The sequence below is a fragment of the Scyliorhinus torazame genome, chromosome 16 (genome assembly GCF_047496885.1).
Source record: "Scyliorhinus torazame isolate Kashiwa2021f chromosome 16, sScyTor2.1, whole genome shotgun sequence".
NCBI lineage: Eukaryota > Metazoa > Chordata > Chondrichthyes > Carcharhiniformes > Scyliorhinidae > Scyliorhinus > Scyliorhinus torazame.
This window is the reverse complement of record NC_092722.1, coordinates 38,732,959-38,742,508: the sequence shown is the minus strand read 5'-3', so window position 1 is coordinate 38,742,508 and position 9,550 is coordinate 38,732,959. Positions and strand designations below refer to the sequence as shown.

At 47.6% G+C, this 9,550-nt stretch overlaps 1 protein-coding gene across 2 annotated transcripts in view; it reads left to right on the top strand.

The window, feature by feature from the left end:
* The first annotated feature begins 2,243 nt into the window (after nt 1-2,243).
* The window catches only part of mfap2 (microfibril associated protein 2), a 48,244-nt gene continuing 40,937 nt past the window's right edge, over nt 2,244-9,550 (top strand). The window contains exon 1 of one of the 2 annotated variants that reach the window (XM_072478332.1): nt 2,244-2,411. The gene's annotated coding sequence lies outside the window, so the exon portion shown is untranslated. Of the gene's footprint in view, nt 2,412-6,712; nt 6,839-9,550 lie in introns of those variants that run through there. The other variant, XM_072478333.1, reaches the window with a different exon arrangement.

Below are 9,550 nucleotides of genomic sequence, written 5' to 3'. Positions count from 1 at the left end.
GTTGTAAATAGTTAAGATGTAATAAGGTAAAACGCTGTACGGAGGTATTACGGTACCTTCATAACTGTAACTTCTACCACTTTACCACGTTGTAATACAAAGCCACCACCCCCGCCGGACTCTTTTTTAACAGGGGGTGAATGTGGTAGTCTGTGTTAGAAGGATTACGGCACCTGGTAATGCCGGAATATCATTGGTGGAGAATGTATTTGTTCCCATTGGTTAAGCCCGTACATTAGCTCCGCCCTGCAAGGTGGGGTATAAGAGCCCGTGCCGCCCCAGCAGCTTTCTTCTGTACCTGCGCTGACGGAGGAAACAGCTAGCATATTAAAGCCTTCAATTGTCTCCAATCTTGCTTCTGAAGTTACTGATTGTGCATCAGGACACCTATGTAAGACTGTTGTTCATAGACTACAGCTCCGCCTTCAACACCATTATCCCGACAAGACTTATAACCAAGCTCTGCAATCTTGGTCTTGACCCCTCCCTGTGCAGCTGGATACTTGACTTCCTCACCAACAGACCGCAATCTGTCAGGATAGGCAACAGCGCCTCCTCCACAATAGTCCTCAACACTGGGGCCCAGCAAGGATGTGTGCTCAGTCCTCTACTGTACTCCCTATACACACACGATTGTGTGGCAAGATTTAACTCCAATTCAATCTATAAGTTTGCGAATGATACAACTGTGGTGGGTCATATCTCAAATAACGACAAATCAGACTACAGAAGGGAGATAAATCACTTGGTTACCATGGTGTACCGAAAACAACCTCTCTCTAAATGTCAGAAAGATCAAGGAACTGATCATCGACTTCAGGAAGCATAGCACGACCCCCCCCCCCCCCCCCCCCGCTGCCCCCCTCCCCCCCAACCACTCTGCATCAATGGCTCCGAAGTGGAGATCGGCGATAGCTTTAAGTTCCTGGGGGTCACCATCACCTGTCTGTCCTGGTCCACTCACGTTGATACAACAGTCAAGAAAGCCCAACAACGTCTCTACTTCCTACGGAAGCTAAAGAAATTCTGCATCGACTCTCACAAACTTCTACAGATGCGCCTTAGAGAGCATCCTATCCGGCTGCATCACAGCCTGGTATGGCAACTGCTCGGCCCAAGATCGCAAGAAACTGCAGACTGTGGTGAACTCAGCCCAATGTATCTCACAAGCTTGCCACCCTCTCATTGATTCTGTCTACACCTCCCGCTGCCTCAGGAAGCCAGACAGCATTATCAGAGACCCCTCCCACCCAGGCATTGCCTTCTTCCAGACCCTTCCATCAGGCAGACGATACAGAAGTCTGAAGACCCGCACACCCAGACACAGGAACAGCTTCTTCTCCACAGCTACTAGGCTCCTCAACGTCTCCCCCTCGGACTGATCTGTTCCCTTTAATAACAGTATTCACGACATCCCATGTAGCTCTTGCTCGTGTATTTGCTTTGTTTGGCCCCTTGTTCCACACTGTAACCAATCACTGTTTGTCGATGTACCATTTGTCAATGTACTCTGTCGATTATTCTTTTTTTGTCTACTATGTACGTACTGTGTACATTCCCTCGGCCGCAGAAAAATACTTTTCACTGTACTTTGGTGCATGTGACAATATATCAAATCAAATCAAAATCAAATAGCTTTCCCCGAGCAGCTCCCATGTGGGAGCTCTCTATGTCAGGTGGATTCCAGAAAGGTGAATATTAGGGAGAGAAGTTGCTGGCTGGTGGAGGCTGGGTGAGGCAGCTGCATGGACTGGTGAATGGCCAGTGAGATGGAATACTGTCGACTCAGTGCTAAATTGACTGATTTCAAACAAGACACGAGGAAGGTCATCACAATGGATCTCAGCACCTCTGGATTAGATGGGGAGAGGAGTGTGGGGGGTGTAAATGAACCAGGGTCCTCACTCCCAATCACTCTGTCCTGACCTGGCTGGGAAAGTGTGAATGTTGGTTGAGGGCAAGATTGGGCTCAGCTGCGAAGACCCACATGGTCGAATAGCTGATCTAGACTGAACACTGCGGCTCACACGTTAAATAGTGAGCAGTTGGCCGAGGTGCTGACCATTCCGGTTATCCATAAACTATAGGAACGTCTGTGATGGAAACAGTGATCTGAAGACAACGGGACATGGGGGGGGGGGGGGGGGCGGGGGGGGGGAGTCGAGGGAGTGAATGGCTTGAAACAACCTTGCTGAAGCTGACCTCAAAAAAGTCACCAAGCATGTAAACTTACTGGCTGCCTGGGTTCGTCGCCCTCGTCACTGGAGTTCCAGCCGCTTGCTAAATAACCCAGGCTTTAAGACCCTGAGGAGTCCCTGAGTCAGGGGCAGGGGTTGGTGTGCTATCTGGAGTGTGTTTCAATCAGACTCTTACTCGGAGAGCAATTGGGGGAGTTCCAAGAAGCGGATCTGGTAAGAAAGATCAATATGTGGTGGGTGTTGTATGTATGTGTGTGTATGTGTGTGTATAGGGTAGCCCTGTCTTCAGTGCATCCCAAGTCCAGATCGACCACTAACTTCTGTCCCTCTCTTTGTACTTTACACTCTGATCACACCACGCTCCGACTTTAACCTCAAAAAAGGAACTGTCTTTCATATCTGCCTCTTGAATAACGCAGGAGCTCCAGGGAATTGTACAAATTAAACTTTAAACGTGGAGGGAGTGGGGAAGTCAGACAGGAGGATAGTGCTCTTTGTGCAAATTTTCTTTGTCCCAATTGGCGAGGAGGCAGCAATGAAACCTGCGAGGTGTGAACTGCTGGGCTCACAAGTGCTGCACAAGTCTCACTAACTGCCCACCCAAAGCTATTTCAGCCGGCCTCGGGCAGACATTACTTTAGTGGAGTGGAGCTTCCCTAGTTGAATGAAATACTTGAGAAAAGAAAGTTAAGTTCATTTGAAGAAGAATGCTTGAAAAAACAAACGGTCACTCAGAAGCCACGGTTCTTTGTTCTGGGCTCTTAAGAAAGCCCAGGGTTGTATGGTGGGGGAGGTGTGTGTGTGTGTGTGTGGATGGGGAGAAGGTTGGAGGATACACAGTAATTACACCCAGATGTGGGCTTCAGCAACTGCCAGAACACAGCAAGGCTCCTGCAGGGAAAGCTGAACTGTGAGGCTTCTAACTGACACAGAACTGGCTTGCTGCCCTGAAAGGGCCTGGAATCTCATCCAGGGATCTCCCACAGGATCAGCTAAATTTTACCAATGGAGATGCTGCTTCTCAATCATGCCTGCCACGCTTTGCCCATCATACTGCCAACAACTGCCGTAGCACCTTTTGAGAGTAGTGAGAATGTCCCATGGTGCTTTGCAGGAGGGTTAATGAACAGCATTCGACCCCAAGTCACCTCAGGAGATATTGGGCCCGGGTGACGAAAAGCTTGGTTGGTGAAGGGGGTTTTAAGAACCATTTTGTTGGAGAGTTTTAGGGAGGGAATTATCGAGCTTCGGGCAAAGGCGGCGGAAGGTGGAGTGAAGGATACACCAGATACCAGAGATATGCACCTATCACTGTGTCAATACTGGGTGGCACAGTGGTTAGCACTGCTGCATCACAGCGCCAGGGACCTGGGTTCAATTCCCACCTTGGGTGACTGTGTGGAGTTTGCATTTTCTCCCCGTGTCTGCGTGGGTTTCCTCCGGGTGCTCCGTATTCCTCCCACAGTTCAAAGATGTGCAGGTTAGGTGGGGTTACGGAGATAGGGCATAGGTAGGATGCTCCTGGTTAGCACTGCTGCCACACGGCGCTGAGGACCCGGGTTTGATCCCGCCTCCAGGTCATTGTTCGTGTGGAGTTTGCACATTCTTCCTATGTCTGCGTGGGCAGGGTAGGTGAATTGGCCATGCTAAATTGTCCCTTAATTGGAAAAAAAATAATTGGGTACTTTAAATTTATAAACAAAAAGGTAGGGTGCTCTTTCAGAGAGTCGGTGCAGACTAAATGGGCCGAATGGCCTCCTTCTGCACTGTAGGGATTCTATAATTTAAACCATGCAGTTAGAATTTCACATTGGTAATCTATCACAATCAGGCACTAAAACCGGGTAAATAACAATTTATTTTTAAAAAATTCTCTCAGGATGTGGATGTTCCTGGCTGAGCCGAGCATTTATTGCCCATCCCTAATTGCCCTTGAGAAGGTGGTGGCGAATCAACTTTTTGAACTGCTGCCCTTTATATGGGTTTATATTGCACATTGTCAATTTATTTTGCTGCAGTCCATGTGGTGTAGGTACACCCACAGTGCTGTTAGGGAATTCCAGGAATGGTGCCAGAGGACTGGAGGATTGAGGATTGCAAATTGCAAAAGAAGGAGTGAAGGATAAGCCTGGCAATTACAGGCCAGTTAATTTAATGGCCATGGTGGGGAAGCTTTGGGAAGCAATATTCTAGAAGAAAACAAACTGAGACTTGGACAAACAGGGACGACTGAAGGAGAGCCAGCATGGACCTGCAAAGCCTGTCTGTCTTGATTAAAGTTGTTGATGAAGTAACAGAGAGCATGTCAAATTTTATAATGCTCTGTGAAGTGGCTTGGGGCATGAAAAGTGCTTTTTAAGTACAAGTTTGATGTTGGGTGAGGGCAATGCATTTGACATTGTGTATATGGACTTGCGAAATATGTTTGATAAAACACCACAATAGAAGCTTGTTAACAAAATTGGAGCCAGTGGGATAAAAGGGATAGTGACAGCAAGGGTAGAAAATTGACTAAGGGATAGAAAATAAAGTTGTTGCGAATGGGTGGGTGCTGGCTGCTTTTCAGACCCGTCAGGGTTCAGCACTGGAACACTGCTGGCTTTGATACACACTAATGACTTGATTGTACAGAGTACTATTTTGAAACTTATAGATGCCATCAAAGAACAGGGGAGTGGAACGAAATTGAACTGCTCTTCCAAGGAACTACTGCAGACTCAATGGGCCAAATGGCCTTGTGTGCTGTCCTACTTTGCGATCTTATGACAGATAGAGGCTTACTGAAGTGAGATGCTCCGCTGCTGTGCCACAGGATGAAGCATCACCCTGTGCAGCCCCACACTGCGTGTTATTCACATCTGATACCTCTGGTTGTACGCAACGGCAGGTGGTGGTTCTGCCCAAGCCACTGTAGCGCTTCTTCTGTGCTGTGGAGCCTGGTGCAGTTTCATTGTTGCCTGCAGCTGGTCTTGAACCATCCCTTATCCCACCCCTTGCTCAGGAATCACTTTGAACTGCCCGAGGCAATAGTATTCCTTGTTGATTTTGTGGTTCATTCCTTTGTAGAGTGCTCACTACCGTCAGACTGAAGGAAGAAAGCAGCTTTCTTTACTTCTGGGGAAACGGGATGCTAAGCAACTTGGCCACGACTTGTCTTGGAGCTCCCACTCAGACAGTACAGGGGCCGTTCATAAGAATCTGGTGGGACTTTATCGTCCAACTTGTTGGACACTCTCTGTCAGAATCCCAAAGTTGGAAAGTATAAAGGTGTAAAGTTTTCTGTGGCCACTTCTAAGCTGACAGTGCACGGTCGCATTGTGGATAGCACAATTGCTTCACAGCTCCAGGGTCCCAGGTTCGATTCCGGCTTGGGTCACTGTCTGTGCGGAGTCTGCACATCCTCCCCGTGTGTGCGTGGGTTTCCTCCGGGTGCTCCGGTTTCCTCCCACAGTCCAAAGATGTGCAGGTTAGGTGGATTGGCCATGATAAATTGCCCTTCGTGTCCAAAATTGCCCTTAGTGTTGGGTGGAGGTGTTGACCTTCCGAGAGCCGGTGCAGACTCGATGGGCCGAATGGCCTTCTTCTGCACTGTAAATTCTATGATCTATGATAATCTATGACATAACCATGGGTAGATTTTGACTCTTTGTTAGGGTTCAGTCCCATTGGACTGCCTTCCACCCTCACCAAAGTGTGAGATTAGACAAGAATTTCATTGGGATTTTTAGCAGCCGTTACTGATCAGCCATTTTTATCCATCTTCTCACAACCTCCACAAATGTGGATTTTCCAGTAGGTGTTGCTGAATAGTGATCAGGAGCAAAAACCCTGACTGATCTCCCATTCCTCACCACTCCCCTTTCAAACCTGGTATTGCTGTCCTGACTGGGATTAGCTAATTCCAGCTCACTAGTTACATCCTACATACCAGACATACCTGTGATATCAGGGGAGCTGAAGGAGGTACCCAGTGCACCGATAATTGCGGAAATCCGGACTGTGCGCATGTGGCTGGAGAGTCAGCCAAAACATACAACCTCCTCGCATAACTGGAGTAGCCTGCTGTAGAAACAGAAGCAACAACTGTGAGAGTCCAAAAGAACCAATGCAATAAATAACCACAGCGTAAATCCTTTGAGTTCAGGATGTGAAGAAGACCAAAATACCAGAATATTGTGAAACTCTAAAAGGGTCAAATAAATTGACGATATGCAATATAAATCCATATAAAGGGCGGCACGGTGGCGCAGTGCTTAGCATTGATGCCTCACAGCGCCGAGGTCCCAGGTTCGATCGCAGCTCTGGGTTACTGTCCGTGTGGCGTTTGCGCATTCTCCCCGTGCGTGGGTTTCGCCCACAACCCAAAGATGTGCAGGGTAGGTGGATTGACAACGCTAAATTGCACCTTAATTGGAAAAATTTAATTAGGGCCTCAAAACTTATTTTAAAGAAACATATAAGGCTGTTTGTTCCTTGACCTAACCAGGTTGCCCATGAACAGGCCCGGGCAGCGGGTGGTCGAGGGACTGGTCAGACCCGATTGCCTGCTCCTCTACAGCGGCTACATTCATGGCCGGGTGACCTTGGAGAGGGAATACACCCGTGGTGTCCACCGTCACGCTTCAGGCCTTCTGCGACTGGTGAGCGCTGCAGGGGTTGGGGTGCATCATCACCCCCAGGAATGACATTTTGATTTAATTTACTAAGTTTCCTTTTGATGTTTCATTTTAATTATAGTGCCCCACCAGGGACGGTCACCTCTGTAATTATTGTTTAGTTTACTGATTATTATTTTCTATTATTTTGAACCCATAAATAGGCTGGGAGTACGAGGTCCAAAGATGACCTAATTCAGATTCTATTCACCAATAACTTGCACGCAACATGTCAGTTTGCTCAGTGGAAAATAAAGATGGACACCTGGTGGAAAGGAACATTTCAAACAATGTGGGTTTGAAGAGAAAGGACTATCGTGAGTTTTTGAAAGGAGCAGTGAGGAGATAAGGTGTAAGAATTTTGCAAAGCAGTTCCAGAGAGCAAGTGGCATGTTAGCCTCTAATGACAGAGCAGAGAAAAGGGAGAGTGTGTTGGTTAACAACGGGAATGAGGCTGAAGAGGTTTGCTGAGGAACAGCAGTTGGAAGTTATTTGGGACAAGAATGTTGGAGTTCATTGGTAGGGGTGCAGGGAGCCAGTGGAAACCAGTAAGAACTGGACCAGTTGAAGGACAGGACAGAATCCTGGCACTAAAGGAGAGAACTGGTGGGGGCAGATTATGGAGCGAAGCTTGAAAATCCCAAATAGCTCTCCTTCCTCAGGAGTCTCTCTCACTCTCATTCTCCAGTTCTATCCTGCCCCACAACACCCGGGGAAGGAGGCCCGTCTGCTGAGATTTCCTGTTGAGATAGTACGATCAGTCTGGGAGCCCCCTGTCTGGGTGAGGAAACTCCTTCCACTCCCCCCACCTTATTCTTGCACAGAAAGAGGCCACTTGGTTCTCATTGTATCTGCAGTCATCCAGACTCGAAACATTAGCTCCGTTCTTTCTCCAGAGATGCGGTTAGACCTGCTGAGATTGTCCAGCATTTTCTGTTTTTGTTTCAGATTCCAGCATCCACAGTAATTTACTTTTATGATTGTATCTGCGCTGACTGATAAACAGGCCGCCCAGCCTATTCCCACTGTCCAGGTGCATATCCTCTTAAATACGTTGAGTCGTTCTGCCTCTACTCTCTTTTCAGACGGTGAAACCGTCACAAACCTCTGGGTAAAAATGTTTTTCCTTTTCTCCCCACTAATCCTTCTACCAATCACTTCAAAGCTCTGCTCCCTTGTCACTGATCCCTCTGCTATTCCTTGCTGCAATAGTTCTGCATCAGGAAATTTCTTCTCACCTCACTCTCTTTAGTGATATTTTTTAATTGGTGGACCCTTGCCGGTGACTCACCAAGCAGTGAAAGTAGCCCTTTTATCCCTTTATATATGCTTTTGGAGTGTGGTAATATATCATGGTTCTGCCACTGGACTAGTGTTCATAGAATCAGAAAATCACTGCAGGGCAGAAGGAGGCCATTCGGCCCATCAGGTCTACACCAACCCTCTGAAAGAGCACCCCACCCAGGTCCACTCCCCCCTCCCCCTCCCCCTCCCCCTCCCTCTCCCACCCCATAACCTAACCTGCACATCCCTGGACACTAATGGGCATTTTATCATCGTCAACCCACCTAACCTGCACGTTCCTGAACTGTGGGAGGAAACCGGAGCACCGGGAGGAAACCCACGCAGATACGGGGAGAACGTGCAAACTCCACACAGTCACCCAAGGCTGGAATTGAACCCGGATCCCTGGCGCTGTGAGGCAGCAGTGCTAACCACTGTGCTACCGTGCTGCTGACATGAATAGACCATTCATCCCCTTGGGCTTGTTTTACTATTTAATCACTAATATCTCAGCGCGCGTTCAAATCCTGTACCAGCTTACCCGAACAGGCGCAGGAATGTGGCAACTACGGGCTTTTCACAGTAACTCCATACATGTAACAATAAAATATTATTATTATATCTCGCATGGGGCGTTCGGGTTGGAAATGATTACCTTCCTTGTGGTCCTTGTTGAGTACGAGCTCCCCTGCTAGGGGCAGAGGATCTCTATTAACTTTTGTATAAAGGTCAGTCAGTGAGGCACCAAGCAGAACAGGAACTCGGTAGGGATCTATCGGGCAGTGTACATATTGTGTTGTAAATAAAACTACGTTTGTTTATTTTACTCGGTGTGGTCTCCTCTTGTCCTTATTAAAATCACCATGTCAGAGGTTCGAAGTAACGATCAGGAGACACAAGGTCAAACCTCAACACAGCAGCTGGAAAATTTAAATTCAGTTATTAAATTAGTTTTTATCTGAAATAAAAAGCTCATCTGGGTAATGGTGACCTTGATACTAGTGTAAAAACTCATCTGGTTCGCTGAAACCCTTTAGGGAAGGAAATCTGCATCCTTACCTGGTCTGGTACTCACAGCAATGAGGTTGACTATTATCTGCCTTCTGTAATGGCCTAACCAGCCCCTCAGTTAAATCCAACCATTACAACCAAATATAATCATCACAAGAACTGCAGTGGTTCAAGAAAGTTGCTCACCAGTGCCTTATCGAGGACATGTAGGTTTGGACAATAAACGCTGGCCTAGCCAGTGATGCCGACACCTTGTAAATTACTTTTTAAACATAAGTTAGAACTCTGTTCCATTGCTGCCTCATGTCGCCGAGGGCCCGGGTTCGATCCTGGCCCCAGGTGACTGTCTGTGTCGAGTTTGCACATTCTCCCTGTGTTTGTGTGGGTCTCACCTCCACAACC